This window comes from Atractosteus spatula, chromosome 8 (genome assembly GCF_055471065.1).
Source record: "Atractosteus spatula isolate fAtrSpa1 chromosome 8, fAtrSpa1.hap1, whole genome shotgun sequence".
Classification (NCBI taxonomy): domain Eukaryota; kingdom Metazoa; phylum Chordata; class Actinopteri; order Semionotiformes; family Lepisosteidae; genus Atractosteus; species Atractosteus spatula.
In genome coordinates, this window is record NC_142713.1 from 25201875 (window position 1) to 25220695 (window position 18821).

Consider the following 18821-nt stretch of genomic DNA (forward strand, 5'->3'; position numbering starts at 1 on the left):
CAAACATTAAAACCTTGGGAGAAGAAACATTTAAGTATCAGTAAAAGCCATTTAGCTATTACCCACAGTGCTTCGCTTCTTAACAAATAGATTAAACATAAACCAGACTGAAACAAGTTTAAATCAATTATACTCAGAGCATGATGTGATCAGGAGAGGAACAACCTAGGATGCCCTTTCTCACACTAAACACTTAAAAATACTAGATTCAGTCTTTAGTTTCCAATCTATCTCCTTTCAGAATAGAAAAAGGGATTCATCCATAGAACGATTTAAAAGATTTAATATAATAAGCACCAGATGTTACCATCCTCCCAACACAGATTTACCATAAGTGGTAATCAAAAATGCAAATACCTCTTTTTAAGATGTACGGTATAGAAATCATTAGCATATCATTAGTATAGTAAAGTGAGCTTATCTGAAACATGCATGTAAACGTAGCATTTTCCCTTTCATCTAAAGACATCTCCATATTCCAGCCTCCTAAATCTGTAAAATTTGATACAGAATGTTTAACCTGTTGTTTAACCATATACTGTAAGTCATGTTATAATGAACAATGATGGCCCGGAGAGTACTCATATTGAGAGTAAAACCCCAGGGGAAGCCAATATGAAGCATCAAATTTAGAATTTTGTAATAGATGTTTATAACCTAAAACATTGTGAATCTCCAGAAAAGAGGTTTTGTATTGGGTCTGTAAATGAACTTTTTATGTAAACTCATTAAGCCCATTTTATTTAAAGCCTATTTATTTTGGTGTTATTGAACTCTATAATGGAATAAGCAAGATTAATAAAATATTTGTAATTTTTAACTATTGCTTATTTTAATCCTATATGGTCTATATCGTTTTGTTTCAGTTATCATAGCTCTTTTGACCTCTTATATTAAACAAATCCACGAATACAAAATATACAGAGGTCCAGAAACATCCTTGGCTTTATTAAAAGTGGACATTTTAGTTAGTTGATTCCTGTATTCTTCTTGTAGTTTAACAAAAGGACTTCAGAGACAATTCCAAACAAAAATTGACCTGACCTGACCATACTTTAATCAAAATGGTGCCTAGGTTTCTGGAACAACTAAACAGAGTTTACTGTGAAAAAAACCCTTCACAAACATAAGGAAGAAACTGCTTCATGTCTGGTCTACATGACCATGGCCTAACTTTCACTCTCTCCAGTGAAGCACTCCATTCATCCAACACTATATACACAAACTATTTTCCCTTTGGCAGTCTCTACTGTTAGGCATCAATTGTTACTGTACCATTTCACGCACAGTCTAATGCACTATGTTGAGTGTTAAAGTTGATGGCCTGGCCTATCAAATCTAGTTCTACAAGCGCTAATCTTTTCTCAAGAGCTTATGGAAAAAAATCCTGAAGTTGCCTCGTTTATCAGCACTTGCCTGACACTGGCTCTCCACTTTGCCTCACCTCAAACTTACAGCATAAAAGGTTGGTAGTAAGGTGGAAGAGTTGAATTCACTTAGAACCTTTGGCAAACCTAGAGTGGAAAGAGTGAGACTAGACTTTGCCAGACCACTGACTCTTGCCCTTTACATATTGTATATTCACAGAAACTTGATATTGTCACCACTATTTGTGAACTTATTTGCGTTTTTACCCTCAATATCATTAATAGGTGCCTGGTTCTTCTTCCCTTAGATATTTACAGTAGTAAATTCAGACCAGAGAGTACACACAGTGATTCAAGCTTATAATTCAACTGAAGGTAACAAGTCCTTCAGCTGGCAATCTTGCTAGTTGTCAGCCTGCCTTGATAACGGCACAGCCAGAAAGAAAAGAATCCCAGGTGCTCCTTTATTGGAGAACATGTAAAAACATGGTGATTGTCCAGAACAAGATCCTTATTATAGTTCAGATCACTTTAGCCTTAAAAGACTTTATGAACTGCTGGGATATGATTATTAAAAATGACTAAAAAGGACTAAATGTCTGAGTTTGGTGAAGTACTTTTAAAAAATAAAAACAAAGACAATCTTGTTTGTCAATGTACTGTAACAGCTAACAGAATTTCTCTGTCTTGCCAAAGAAAAATAAGGTCAGTAAGAAAACAAAGACTAACAGGGTCAGAAGTGTAGCAGTGCATGATGATGTAAATTGCATGGTTTCCTTTTATTAAGTTAATTTTTCATTTTTATGTCAAAGCACAATTGTAGTAGTGTTTACTTTAAGAAGCTACTGTATAAAAAAAAGCTACTGTATACTTCCTTTACCTGTAGTTCACTATGATTCCTTTGAAAACAGTATCTTTGATATGGAGAGTGTTCATCTCAGTGATGACCAGTGTAACTTCAAAGTATTTTTTGACTGCTACACAAACCCGAATGCTTCAGAAAATACTTGCAAGGTGTCAAAATCTAGCAGAAATGGGAACAAATAGTTGAAATTTTAAAAAAATAGATCTTATGCAAAAAATATGCAAATCACCAGTCAATTATTTAAGAATTTGCAACTGTCCCAATTGAGAGCTAATTACTGCAATTCATCTCTTAGAAAAAAAACAACTGTACTATTCACAATTTGCATGGCTGATTGGAGCTATCAAATTCAAGACCAATTCATGTATTAATGGTCTGAAAATTGTAATTCAATGGAAGTTGTTGATTGGCATCACCTTTCTAGAATTGTCTTACTTCCTGACAAGAAATACACATACTGTAAACACGAAAGAAGCAAAAATACTACACAGACACAGTAATAAATCCTGATTTTTTCATGGTATGCTGAGACTATTCAATACATCAAAGTGTATATTCATGTTAGGCTAAGACTGAATACATACAGTAACTAAAAATTATTTTTGTCTTTTGTACCTGGTAAAAGCACAAAAAGGTCTCCAAGGATTAAAAAGGTAACAGTAACTGCACACAAACAGCAACATCAACCACAAGACAGATCCACCAGACCAATCTGTTTTAGTTAAATGGCTAGGATCTGTGTTTTGTGTCGACTGTAATCAGTTCTGTAAGTTCTGTAAGTATGTTTTTATTCTTTAATTTACTTTCTCTATTATGTCACCATTAATGTACCTGATTAAACCAACTTAGACACCACAGATTTTTATCCAGTATCTAATGCACAGAAAATGATAAAGACTCTGTTTTATTTCCATATTTTTTTCTTCAGGCCAAAATACTGTATAAAAGGCTTAATGATGTGCAATAGTATCAATATGACAGTCCTTCCACAAAAGGCAGAGCTTTTAAATTCATTGTGCTGGACTTTCATTGAGCACATGTCAGTAAATCAGAAATTACAATACCTTTATATGCACCTTATCTAATGCCTTTATCAGAATACATGGAGATTATAAGACATAGCAGACTGTTTTTCCTCCACTGAGCATATGCAAATATTTGTCTAGGCTGGGCTGGGTTCACTTCCAAGTTAGTCTACTGTAACATTTAAATTGGCATATTTAATATTACAAGAAAAAATGAGAGGTTATATTGTACATTTAAACTGGACTAAAATATAATCTGGGTGCATATGTTGCTTTCTTTTTTGTAACATGCAATATTGAGAAGGATGGAGGGGACAGGTATAGCCTTGTCAGTATACATTTGTACAGCATATAATACTATTACAATGTAATGAGTGGCTTATCATTAATAATTCAAGTTGTATAGGGGCTAAAAAGTGCAGTCCTTAATTCATATGCATTTTAAAGGAAAGCACAAGCTACTTTCTGTATAATTAAGTGTAATCACTTTAAGGATAAGGTCTCAACTCATTGTTGTACTCTGAGGAGCATCACAACAGCACCTCACTCTGTACTGTTTCACAAGTCTGATCTATTCCTGATCTGCTTACTCTATCACCAATGCTCCTTCATCCTACATCTAAAATAAGAAGTTTTGCCCCTGATGCCAGTCTTGCTGTTTTCCTAATTTTAAATATTATTGCCAAGTTGAGCCTTGATTCCCCCCTAGAAATTGTGGTGATAAAACACTATTTTCATATTCTTTGTAATGTGAAATCAAAGCTGTATTCACATTTTTTACAGATATTAGAACATGTTCTGAGAAAGAAGCATTATGTCAAAAATATGAAACTGAAATGTAAATGTAACATGACAGGGCTTCTACAGGCCATTAAGGCACTGGGTACTGAACAGTCTGCAGGTTTTGATCATCAGGGAATCAATATTAACAAACCAAAATGAAACACTTAAAAAAATAAAACATTAAGCCTGAATGTCACCATATGGAGAAGAAGATTTATATTTATCTTTTGACCACTTATTCCCAGCTACCACAAAAACAAAACAAAACATTTGGCTAATGGATTCCACATATTTATGTTCTTTACTGCTCTTGGAAGAAAACACAAAAATGCAGCGAGACTGAGCGTTTATTATTGTCCAGATTCCTATGAACAGCAAGTAAGTAAAAACATTTTCTGGTTTAAAAGTTTAGCTGCCACTCAGTTAATCGGTGTGAGAAAACTGATGAGGAAGTGTTGTGAGTAAAAAGTTCTATGACCACTAAGATGTATGACATTCATGACAACACACATTAATCATTTGTATAATTGTGGGGAATTGCCTGGTTAGCAAACTTAATCTTGCAACAAAACATTTAATCACTCTAAAGGATGAATTCATTCGTAATGATAATTGCATCATACCGTAGATAATACATTACCTAGAAATGGAATACTGTGGGAAAAAAGAGAACATGGCTTGAAAACAATCTATGTAATTACATTTTTAACTTTGAATATTAACCTCAAGCTCTACTGAAAGACACTCTTTCTGGTTTTCTGTACACATGCTTTTTATGCTACCATAGCTCAAGCTATGGCTGAATGAGCACTAATAACAGAGAAAAACGATTGCAACCTACCGCAAAGCTAAAATTATCACTGTTGTGAAAGCTCTGAGAGTGTCCCCTAAAGAATTTTTGTAAGAGCTTTTCCAGATTTTAGCTTAAAGCTTAGTTTCTGATGTTATTAATTCATTTCAGACTTAATATAACAAAAGCCTTTGTGACTCATAACTTCTATTTGCTTTAGTTTGTCCATTGCATTCTGTATTCTTAGGACATCTTCCAGATATTCCCATATTCTGAATAACTGCTTTATTTTTTTCAGTCATAAAATAAGTATCATTAAACAAATGAGTTACCATTTGACTTAAATGGTAATGGTAAGTTCTTTAGACTCCTGACAGAAGGTGCACTGGTTTAACATCCAGGTGAGATACTGCAGTTGTACTCTACAGTCAAATTGCTCCAGTAAACACCCTGCTGTATAAATGGCTACTTTCCAGGTCATCGTGGTAAATGAGAATTAGTTCTCAATTGACTTACTCAATTTGACTTATTTATTCAACCAGACAGTTGAATGACTTAGAAGGATTTTAAAGGAATGGTTTTTCATTTCTCCTTTTTCTCCCCAGCTATGGGAATCTGACTTGTCACACATCCGTGTGCTTCACCATAATCAAAATTGCACAAAAACCTACAGTTCACTCTTGTACCTCTCGTGTATTGCCAAAGTCAACACTAATGTCTGCGGTTCCCTTAAGCTCTTTTCCTGTTTCACTGCACAAGAAAGAATACACTATCTCTAGGATAATCGGGATAATTTAAATAGTAAGAAAAATAAGTCATGCATATAGTGCACTGAATCATCTCATTTATATTTATTAATTTCAGCAGCAATTTACCACATCCATTGTTCATAATGCATTGGGAAGACAGAGAGATAAAATGTCTGTTGCAAAGGCAGGGATGAAAACAAAAACAATAATTTAGTACGTGGGCTACTTTTCAGCACCATGGACAGCATTTTACTTGAGAGCATTTTTTTTTTTAATCCAGGTTTTCAAATCCTTATTTCAAGCTGTGATGGCTTACAATAGGGTGGAATGGTGGCATGGCAGATGATTTGCTCCTGGGTCCTGGGTTCAGTTCCTGACTTGGGCTCCTTCTCTATGGAGTTTAGATGGATTCCCCATGTTCTAATGAGTTTTGTCAAGGTACTCCAGTATCCTCCCACGTTCAAGAGACATGCTAGTTTGGTTGATGTTTGTTTCTAAATTGTCTCTACAATGGATAGGAATTCCATCCAGTATGCAGCACCACCTTTTTAAACATATGGATAGTTTGAACATACGGTAGCCGGGCCTTGAAATAGTGATCTATCTATCTTCCCATCTTTCTTACAATTAGGTTTAGGTTCTGCAGTCTTTAACAATATACTGTATAGTGGGGCAAGAAGGGCAGACAACCGGCAGATCCAGTTCAGAGGTCAAACAACCTTTAACCTCTATGTTACGATAACCTACAACAACTATAACATACAGCATATGTAACAAAGTCAGTACACTAAGATCTCACTGTAGGTCATTGTACAATTTGCTTGTTTCTATTAGATACTTCAAAATGATTTCCTGATTGTTCAAAAGACTGACTTTATCTATGACAGGTATTTTCTTTTCAAACGTACAGTGTGGTTCCTTGTTTGGGCTCTTAATGACTATTCATTAGTATTAACGCAGGGGAAAGTAGGAAACACAAAATAACCTTGAGATCGAGGGTTTAGATTGTAAAAAGTCAATTAAAATATGCAAATTAAAATATTCACTTCAGGATGTGTCAGGCACCTGAATGCTTCCTTTCTCTGAGGACCTACTAGATCTTTTATCCCTCGGTAAAGAGAAGTGCTGCACACATGGGAAATGCTTGTCAGACTGACTATTGGGACATACAGTTTGCTGCACAATGGCACAATACCTACATTTCATTTATCTCTGTAGCAGCACAGTTGCTTCAGGTGTTTAAAAATATAATAACAAAGTAAATGTCCAACAAAAGTGTCTGAAACATGAAGGATTTGCTGTACTTCTGGCAAATGGTCAACACATTTTTAGATCTTGTGTCTACATTAAGTTTTTTCAAAAACATTTTACTCCATTAAAGGGTTATAGAACAGACTGTGGAAACACTGGAGAACATGAGCTATTGCTGCTTCTGTTGCTGTAACTTTTTAAATATAATAACAGCATAATTATTAATAGAATTATAATAGCAATTCTGTATTGATCTGTATTCTCTGGGATCTTCAGTGTAATGCATTTACACGTGTCACAAAAAATAAAAGGATTGGTGACAAATATTGGAATGGCAAGGACTTTCAGCTTGCATTCATCAACTAAAAGCAGAAACTGAGAATTTGAGTCATACAGATCATAAAGGGTGTTTTCACTATAAGAGTAATTCAGGTCTAATACTCTAACTTATAGTAGTGAAGCTATGTATTTTGCAAGGATTTCCAAACCTTTCTATGGCAGACCTCTTGATTACTATAAAAGCAAAAGCAATATAATGTAGCACATACAATATCCTTAACAAATACTGTACGTAAACATCTCTGGGAAAACCTGTAAGCGATCTAACTATCTCACTGTACAGTCTGTGAACTCTCTATATATTCAAGTGTTTACAATTGATTACTGCCACACTGATGCAGACTAATGTCTGCTCAGTCTTAGTTGACATGTCAGCTAACTCACTTTCTGACTCACTGAGCCTGGTGTAACTGCCAAGTGTAACTGCATCTGCCCCCAGAGATGACCTTTTAATGTCCTCTGGGATCTCTGTTGTAATATCTCAGCTGCCTTTTAAACATAACTACACACTGTTGCTGTCTTCTGATCAGTGTGAGAGACTGTCCTAAGATGGCGATCAAAGGCAGTGTTCATAACTAAAAAAACATATAATAGTTCTGAATACTACCATTCCATGGAGGGGGTCCATCATATTTCTTAAACAAAGACCATAAAGGGTAATCAAAAAGCAAACATTACCACAATTGCCACAGTGCAAATATCTAAATACAGAAGTTTTCCTATTGTGGGAAACAAACCTGTAATCATGTGCAATTTTACCCTAGTGTAGTTATATGGACACACACACAGCAAATTACTGTACCTACTAATACTTTGGACCTCCCAGAAATGATCATTTCCAAGCCCAGTATTTGAAGGCAGCTTTCTGTTGTGTAGCCGCAAGAGGTTTCTGGTAAACGGAGAGCCTATTTCTATTTTTTTCTTGATTGGTGGGTAGAAATTCCAATTAAGCCTCACGTTTTGTTTTGGGAAGGGGGGTTGAAAGAAAACAAATGATATCCAGCAATGCAGTGGCCCTGATTCTTCTCAGTTTACCTAAAAGATCTAGCATGACAATTTTATTTTTCTATACATTATTATTTGCTGCTCTTGATGAAATTGAACAGAGGGAAAGAAATGATCAAACTATATTTTGTTCATTCAACAATTTTCAATGTATAAAATGGGTAATTTCACTAAATATCTTTATGAATAAATGTATTTCATATAGAAATCAATAACTGTAACGTAGTGAAGGTAAAAAAAGCTCATTGTCCTCCTAGAGCAGTACAGTTGATCTAAAATGTTATTTCAGATGTTTGCGAAAATTGATTTTTTAATTTCTACTTATGGATTAACCAATAATGCAATGTTTATTAAAAACTGTGTAGGACATCATTTATTATTTTGCACATCATAAAACACACACAATTCTTGAAGACTAAATTGTGAATCTCAAAGAAAATGCTGTCTCTACTCAATAAAAAAAAAATGATGGAAATGTACGAGAAGAACACCACAATCATAAATAATGTGTGTTTGCATGTGAGGCCCAATGCACTTAAAATGTCAAGCTGTGCATTTGAGTTTTCTGCTCAAAGCCAAAAAATTTGTATCAGGCTGATATTCATTTGAAAACTGCTGAGGAAGCTATCCAGCTATCTCCATTTCCACAGAGACTGAAACGAAAGGGTAAACAAACTGTCTGAGGGCCATTGCTTCTGTATTTTTTAAAAGGATTGATGGTCGGTAGTCAATACAATGAGCAGCAAAGGTCTAACTTTAAATCTACAGCCATTATTACAAATTAAACTGCCCTGCTATTGTTGTCTTTGTGAGCAAAACCTCGATGCTTCGAAAATGCTAGTCACTCTCAAGAGGAAGATTAAGGGGAAAGCCATTCCTGATTACCATTTCTGCACGCAGCTCCCTGCATGCTCACCAACTGTGCTGGAAAATTTACTGCTCAGGGGCTTTAAATATACAGATGACTGGATAAAGCATAATTTATGTTAACTGTTTCACTCTCTTTACAAGACCAAGAGAGTCTACAGCTCCTCAAGGCTTAGTCGAGATGGGTTTGTTGCTGGGGGATGCATTAGCTGTCTCAGGTTTGTCATGATGTCTTTTGTCTCTGAACATGTATTGTAAAGAAAGGATCAGAACTCTGCCTTTAGGTTTATTGTAATCCCTTAGTAGCCATTTTTATTCATAGGTAATCATGGCTCAGAATAGTGTATAGGGATGACGAGACTGTAACCTACTGTACCATAACTTTCTCAACCTGTTTTGTTATCTGATAGGTGGTAGTAACCTTGCAACAGAGCTCGCTGTATCACCTGCAAATACACAGCCACCACCACACTCATTCAAGGCCCCTCAGGACAATTCCGGATCACCCAGACAGCATCTTGTACCTCCAGCAACCTTGTTTACTGTATCTCTTGCAGTAAATGCCCAGCCATCTACATTGGAGAAACAGGAAGGAGACTCGGAGACCGTTTCAGAGAACACGTCAGGGCTGTAAAGATTAAAGATCTCTCCAAGCCCATTGTTTCTCATTTCACCTCTGACGGCCACGACCACTCTAATCTCTCCGTCTGTGTTCTCAAAGACGGTTTTCCAAACTCATACATCAGAAAGACCACCGAAACTAAAATTATTCTGCAGCTAGGATCACACCTTCTCCCTTCCCTTAACGACAGACTACTGTTCTTTTAAATTTTCTCCATTCATTGGAAGTTTCATTTCACACCTCTCTGCACCCATTCTGACTTCACACCTCTTGATTGGCCTCTCTTTCTGTCCCCTGCTCCCGCCTCTCACTCCTCCTCCCTCCCAACCTTTGTTCTCCCGCTACTTTACCTTTGCCTACTGCCCTGTCTCTCTCACACCTGAAGAAGGCTCCACGGCCGAAACGTTGTGTTCTCTTTCTTCTTTTTTTCAGCATGGAATAAACCTATTACTTGTTATCTGATAAGCAGGTTAAAATGGAATAGCAGAAGATGATATAGAACAAGAGTAAATGAGAATTACACCAAACAAAAAGGATATTGTAGAACTCAGATCTAAATCCAATAAAAAGGCACCAACACTTTTTTAAGGGCACTCTGGTAAACATCTATCAGAGTCTTGAGAACAGAGATAGAGCATTACTTTATCTCCAAAAAATATTTTATTTGATTAATGCATTTGATACATTTATTGACATTGGTGCCTTTATAATGCACAGGTTTAACTAACAATAATGCTGTGACACAAATGGGGCAGAAAACTTGAAAAGGTAAAGAATGCATTCTCTGCACAAAAGTGCAATACATTTGGAACAGAGTGACAGAGCACAAACAATCCAATTTTTATTCCTAAACTTTAAAAAACGCCCCTGGTTTAATAGCTAATAAGACACATAAGCATTTCATTGTGATTTTTTATCAAATATTTCAAAGAATGTGATACAGTATGTGTAGTATATCATAATTCTTATGTAAACTACTTACAAAATGTTCCACTATGGAACAGTTTACTTAATAATTCAACTTAAGAACAATATTTTATTCACTTTTGCAGATGTAAAACATCAAAACAATTGTCACTCAAACAGGAGCACTAGAATTATTTAAAAAAGATAACCTCTGATCAATTGACAAATTGTAAGCCTGTCAAAATTAGGCATAGTAAAAAGAATTTTGATTACATTTTGATTACAGTATCTTAAAAACACAGCACACAAAAATCTACAATAATTTGCAGAAATATTGCATAATGGGGAAAAACAAGAAGCAAATTTTCTTATAGTTTGGTTCACCTTTCACATACATGTGTTCACCTTATCAATAAATGTGACTGGACTTAGATACTCCAGGCAAATTAAAATTATATATATTGTGTGAAAATAATAGAGCTACAATATGTTTATGTTATGAGCATCAGCAATTTCCTCAAAGCATCCACTTGTGATTTGTACTATTATAACTTTTAACTGTGATTAATACAGATCAAAAGTCACTGACCAAAATCTTGATCACAACTCAAAGTAAGAAATATGTGAGCTGCCAATATAAAGTGTTTCAATAACCTTCATATTCGATCGTCGATTCACAGTCGATTCACTGTCATCTCTTCCTCATCAGCGATACAATGTCTTCCTTTCTACACATCTTTAAAGCTGCTTGTAGGACTACATAATACATAACTATCAGGATTTACATTAGTAGAGGTTCACCAAATAATTATTTTTTTTCCTTTAAAGAAACAAATATTGATTGAAAAGATTAGATAATGCAAAATATTTAATGTTTATGCATTAGATAATGCAAAATATATATTTTTTTAATGTTTTGCTTAAAATGTACATAATGAACTAGTGGTAATGTTTAATAATAAAACTGCTATTTTTTTCCCAAAAAAACTTTACCAAAATTCCATGTTGTCATCTGATTAATAAGGGAGAGAAAATAATTAAAGAATACTGGCTATATAACCAACCCATTTTTCATTTATGCACTGTACAGTATGTTGGCTATTTTTTCTGCCCTCCCGAAACCCATCTTATAACAGAAAGATTTACAATTTAGATAATGTATGTTGTTAAGAGAAATCAAAAGACTGAACTGATCTGGAGCTTCAGGTTTATTCTAGAATGACGATTCTTGGCAAAGGTAAATATCTATTTATATATGTACCTGGCAAAGGTAAACATGTGATTCACCCTCAGAAGAAGCTTCTATCCTGCATCCCTGCCATGGATACCACATTCATGCTGGCCACACTTAATGATAGTGATGGACTCTACATGCTGCACATTGCTGCACAATGGTGGTGGTGGAGGGGAGTCCCCATTACCTGTAAAGTACTTTGAGTGAAGTGTCCAGAAAAGCGCTATATAAGTCTAAGCAATTATTATTATTATTATTATTATTACATCCTGAATGTCACGTTGTCACGTTGCGCGCCATGGACACGCCTCCTGTTTTCATTCCCGACTCCCGCATGCTTTTTCCCTGCGTTTTCCTCACTCTACCCCGGATCATGTTGTCTGCATAGGGTCCTGAAAGAACGCTTTCATTACACTGAAGATAACATTTTGCTTTGGAGATCTCCAAGCTTCGTTTATGAAAGTTGCCGCTTGAGCTATATTTCTCACAGCCTTTGGTGGGTCACTAAACTAGTAACCTTAAATTTCGTATTAATGGATACTACAGAGGAAAGTGGTAGAATGAACTTTTTATTAATAAAGCAGGAGGGAAATGTATACTATATACAAAATATCAGGTTGCATGTTGTAAATAAGTAATAAGGAGCACAATTAAGAACTCTGAGATCATTTACAGGCATGCTGTGGCTGTGGAAGATTTTTTCAAGTGAAACCAAAAATCAAAGCAGAAAATAATATTATTACTTTTAAATGAACGCTAAGAAGATCTCCAGTAAGTAGGGCCTCAAATTAACAAAATACCAGTAATGCTTCTTATAGCAACACTTACTGTGTTCAATCCAAACATACAGTATATCCAACATACCCACTCTATTTTAAAACTAAAATAAATTGATTTTTTAATAAGGCACACAACACTGCATTGCAAGATTGGCCTAAATGTATTTGGATAGTTTTATGGTTTAGGAGCTGTACATAACATGAACAAGTTTTGGATGGCTGAATCTTATATAGAAATAAAGATGCCTTTATGCCTTGCCCTTCTAAGATTAAAAAAGCACCCAATAAATTGAACATCCTCAGCATTAATAAGCTACATTTTTTGGGCTTGAGTTATTGAGTACAGCTCTATATGAAAACCCTGCTTTGTCAAGTGTTCAGAACTAACATTCTCTGTGTTTATAAGCTAAGAATCTCAAATAAAGCTTTTAATGGAATGAAGTAAACATTGATCTGTGTGACCATGTTGTGTTGTGGGTAGACATGGAAACAGGAGCCGAAAGGCAACACATTGTCTGGCACCTAACAAGTCCCCTCACCTCTCATCTGTCTCAGGAGCTCCATGAAAATGGAGGAAATCCTGAAACCACCATCAGTGTATTCACCATCTTTCACCACAGTGACAAACATGATGTGATCAGGTCAGCAGACATTTTCAAGGAAAAAAGTTTCTTTCACCCTGGTGTACTGAACTAATGGCATTTTGTAACAGATAACTGAATACAGAAATCAGCTAAAGTATCATTTTGCTTGATACTAACTGTAAACCACTCTTCCAAATTTTGTTGTAATGAGACTAAATAATATTTAAGTATTATTATCTTTTTCTTGCTCATGAACATACACAAAACATATATGGAATAAAAAATACAACACTACACATAATAACAAATAAATCTCATAGGATCTGCTTAGCAACAAAACATTTCATGCTTACAGTATGTATGCAAAAATCATTACATAATCTAATATTAAATATATTTATTTACACAACATACTGTATACTGCACAGAAATGCTGGAAAAAAACTGTATGATCTATTTTAAAAGAATGTTGTTTAGTTTTTTTATTTACCCAGAAAGATTTTATTTTTGTGATGCAAACTTGCAATCAGAAGTTTTATAGTGCTAATAATACACTTTCTTTGCCATGGGTTTATCATTAGTTACGGATAATTAAGTGATTGGATCGGAGATGCTTAATCAAAGATAGTTTAACAAGATTACGTGTCCTAACAAAGATCTGCATAGATTAAACCATTGACCATAAAAGTGTTATTGACTTTTGGAAGCACACATTCAGTGTTTTTTAAAATATTTTTACTCAACAACTAACAATTCTTATTCTTTGGTCATTAATCAAGTTTTATATTGGTTATCATTTAAAACCTTTTGTTTTAAAACACTTCACCACCATTTTCAACAGAGATTAAGCAAATGTATTACATATCAATTAAAACCAGAATAGGTGGTGTACTGTATACAGTACTGTATATGTCTTTGCTTTATTTTGCTATTAAGAGAATGTACAGTGGCTTATGAACAGGTAAGTCTTAAACAGATACTTAAAAATCAATAGCTGTTTGTCTCCATAATGATGGAACACTTACCTTTACACTTTATTGCAAAGAAAAGTAATACGGTTTAAATTGTGAAAATGGATACTAAGTAATTCAATTTAGTTTGGAGTGAGAGTCCTATTCACAAAGGAAGTATTTCTACCATAGAATATCCTGAATGTCACTCAGGATTAGATACTGTATAAATGATCCCCAAATCTGCATTTATAGTTTTCACAATTTGTTAAAGAAATAACAAATTCACTTAATTAACAGAGGCTGCATAATTTAATTTGATTCTATTTCATGAACACTTTCAAGACAATCCAGGTTTATTTACTCTGGATATACATAATCTGAAAAGTGCTAATTAGAATGGGAAAAAAAAGAACTGCACTCCTCTGCCACCTCTTGATAACAGGGATTTTATTTTTCTTATAGCTGAACTCACTGAAGTCTGTCGCTCAAGAGGATCACAGCTTTTTATTATTATTTCCATTTATCTAGTAAGAAGAAAATTGCTTCACTCTCACTCCTAATTACAGTTTGGAATAAAACCCTGACATATTTCTGCACATTAGATTTAAAAAGACATCTCTGACAGTAAGTGTACATCAAAATTACTTCTCCCTGCTCTGCCATGTATGAACAGAAAGTAAGCAAAAACGTGGGGAAGAATTTAATGGAAGAATCTGGTTTCTTGTTTCACATGTCCTGTTCCACAATTGCTTGCTTAAGCACTTGGAAGCCAAATTGTGCTCCTTTTTGTTTCTGTAAAGTCATACTGCTCCTACTGCCCAATTCTGTATCAGGTACTTTGGGCCTCTCTCCAGTTGCCATGGAGATTTCTCTCTGCCCCAGTAGGAATTACCTACCCTTCTACACAGGCAGCTTGCCAACTTATATGTTAAGGAAGAAGCCCCTTAAACCTGCACCTTCATTGAAGCACCCATACACAATTAATTATCTATTCAATTACGCTATCATTTTTTCATCACAAACAAAAGACATTTTGCACTGACTGTACAAAAGACGTTAATACACTTAATTCCTCCATAGTGACATTCATCCTCCCTCGGGTAACATTTTTAGGGAATTAATTAAATTACTAGTATGGGTCCCCTGTTGTTTTAATGTAATTTTTGATGTACTGCTGACCCTCTCTTACGTTATAACTTCTCTAGAAATGGAATGCTTTATACAAACTGTATGCATGTATTTATTGTTTGTGTAGGCATAAGGCAAGAGAACACTTACACAGTCTCAGCTTGTTCATTTTCGATGGAGCAAAAAAGCTTTATATCTGATAATACACTTCTTTTAAAAACATAATTAACAAATACATTACAGAGAAAAGGAATACCTGTGTGTGAAAGAAACATTGTCATTCAATGGATCCATTTTTGTCTCAGAAAAAAGAAAATTTGCTCCCCAATATACAGTAATAACTGGAGACTTTTGAAACATTATTTTCCCTGCAAAAGGGCTTGTACTATATATAAGGGCCTCCCTTCAGATACTAGAAATGTATTTGCTAATGTACTTCAAGTGGCTCCATGTACCACTTTCTCAACTAACTCTCTTCAGAGAGTGGAGTACACCACTTCTGGGGTACAGTGTTTGGTCAGTTGAAAATATTCAGTCTAGTTTAGCTGTTAAGACAATATTTTTCCAGTCTGATCAATTAGTTAACTACAGTATTATGACAAGGGACAGGAGTGATTTCAAAGGCATAAACAAACTCAGACTAAGTAGGTGAATTAAAATTACAGGCCCTAAAGTAGCTCTGTGCTAGAAAAGACAATTTAATGTGTATTGAATTTCTCTGTCAGTGACCCAGAGGTATCTCAGAGAAACTCTTCATTTCAGACACAACAGAAGAGTCAGGACAGTGAGTCTAAGGGGAATCCCAAATTAGGTTAAACGTTGTGTCGCTGGTAAAGAGAAGCTTCAAAGTAAAGATATTAAAGGGAAAACTTTAGATGTTTACCAGTTAAACAAATGATTGTGCTAAGCACTGACATTAACTGTTACAATATATGTGCCTATAGAAAACTATTTTTGTAGTATCTTATTGCTGCATTGTTTTAATACCAAATGAGTCTGATCAATTCTGCATGTTTTCAATTGGTGACTTAATGAAAATGCATTCAAGTGTAAATGTGGAAGTGGTAATTAAATATTTTAAAACCTCAAGCTTTCTTCTTATTATAAAGTTTTGTTAAAATTACAACAGAATATTACAGTCAATAGTCAATTAATTCACATGCACTGCCATTTCTTCTGCAAATTTCAATACTACAGAATACCATCATATTTTAAAATAGACTCTAAATGTAATGTTGCCTTTATGCAAACTAAATCTCTGAAGGAAATGCAATGTCACCTTCTTTAGAGAAAGTCTCTGAACTTAAAGACCAGTCAGTACATGTTTCACTGGTACACTTTAAATAACATAACATAACTTTTATAAAATTGCTTTAGATTTTTTATAACAATCAGCATGAAACAGATCAACATACACTTCAGTAAAATATTCCTTTTTGATGCCTTTTTTAACTTTTCTGTCATTTGGGGTAATAAACAAACGTAGATACACTGTTGATAAGATTAAAAAAAGCTACTGTACTGTATATCATCCTGCAACTCATAACTGGCAACCCAATAAAGCTAAGCAGGTGTGAGCCTGGCTAGTACCTAGATGGGAGACCTCCTGGGGAAGTTAAGGCTGCTGCTGGAAGAGGTGCTGATCGGACTAATAGGGAGCACTCACCCTGCAGTCTGTGTGGGTCCTAATGCCCCAGTTTAGTGATGGTATTGTAAAAGATATTGTAAAAAATGCATCATCCTTCAAATGAGACTTAAAACCAAGGTCCTGACTTTACTTGGTCAATACAAATCCCAGAGAATTCCTTGAAAAGAGCAGGGGTGTTATTCTTTACAAATGCTGCCCTGGCTTTTACCAGTCTGGCCTCCTAATAATCCCCATCCGTGAATTGGCTTCATTACTCTGTTCTCCTCCCCACTGATGGCTGCCATCGCGTAACCCAACTGGGTGCTACAAATTGGTGGTTGTGGAGGGGAGTGTAAAGCGCTTCAAGTGGAGTGTCTGGAAAAGCGCTATATAAGTGTAAGGTATTATTATCATTTTTATTATGCTTTGCAGTGTTGGGGCCCTGGGCTGCTATCTACTGTTTGTGGAGTTTGCACAATCTCTCCACCTTTGGGTAGATTTCCTCCAGGTGCTCCTATTTCCTCCCACTATCCAAACACATGCTGGCAGGTTAACAAGATTCTGTAAAAAAAAAAAACATTGTCCCTGATGTGAGTGTGCCCTGCAAAGGGACTGGCATCCTATCCAGAGTGTATCCCACCTTGCAACCAATGTTTCCAGTTTCCAGGCTGTGGGATATCATGACCCTGAATTGGATAAGCGGTTATTGGAAATTATGTAATGTGATATAAATGAACATGAACATGTCTAATTTTCTAATTTCACATGAGTGCCCATTGGTTTTTTTTTTCAATGAGGGCTTTTAAGTGCTCCATCCTATATCTTCATGATTTCAAGACACTGACCTACAGTACAGTGTGTCCCATTTTTTCTGTCTGATGTACCTTACCTGTATTGGGTTCTCATCTGTGAAATATGTTTAGAGCAGCTCTTTGAATTTGCTAAAATACTGATTTGAGTGCACAGCATTAGGAATCAAACACTAATCAGCACTGAACAGCTGGGGGTTTTAAACCAGCAAGTGACAGTGTCAATCCATCCATGCTTTTCTAATGATAGTAAAGTGGATAAGAAGTCTGTCAGCTCATGCAATTCACTTGGCATATTCGGATGTTTTACAACGTAAGAGATTGATTTTTTGCTACTTCAGTCCTAGTACCCTCTTGACCAATTTTAAGAAGCGCTCTAACACAGGCCACAGAAAACGTGTTTTACCATTTTCTTTTCCTAAGAGACATTGCTTGGATTATCTAGCATGGCTATCTAAGAGGATTAGAAGATAAATGATTCATAATCCACTCCTGTTGAACAGAGAAAAAGAAAAGACAAAACAATCTCAGTGTTAGTATCACTACAGTGATTTCTTACTGTGATACCTCCGTGGTTATTAAACAATTAATGTTGCTGGTCATGATTAATTTCCTAGCTAATGGAAACAGACTGAATGAAATGGCAAAGTGATGATAACTCATAAAATCTGGAAAAACATAAATACAAAACTATATGCTGTGCAGCATTCATTGAGTGGACTATTGGCAGACACATGCATGTAGTGCTATCAAGGATGCATGGAACATTTTCACTGCGCATACACTGTTCACTGAACTGTACACACCGGAATCAAATTTACATCTAGCTTTCAATACAGATGTAGCCCTCACCTAACACAACCGTGCAAAGAATATTGAGCCCTAACAAATACTATGCAAAAAGTGCAACAATTAAAATCATTAATATTGTACCTCCCATATACAGTATTATACAAAGTTTGTTTCTGTTCAGGTCTGCAGTACAGTGAGCACTTACAGGTCTGACCACATGTAAAGGATAGAAGAAGAGCCCTCATTGAGACACATTTCTCCTCTCTTCTTACTTCTCCACTGTACTTCAGGCATTGGACATTACCTCTCGATGCTGAGGCCCAACTTTAATGGCACTCCAGTGTCG

The 18821-nt window shown here is 35.4% G+C and overlaps 1 protein-coding gene across 2 annotated transcripts in view; it reads right to left on the reverse strand.

The window, feature by feature from the left end:
• syt1a (synaptotagmin Ia) overlaps positions 1–18821 on the reverse strand; it is a 310241-nt gene that overhangs the window by 171698 nt on the left and 119722 nt on the right. The window lies entirely within an intron of this gene.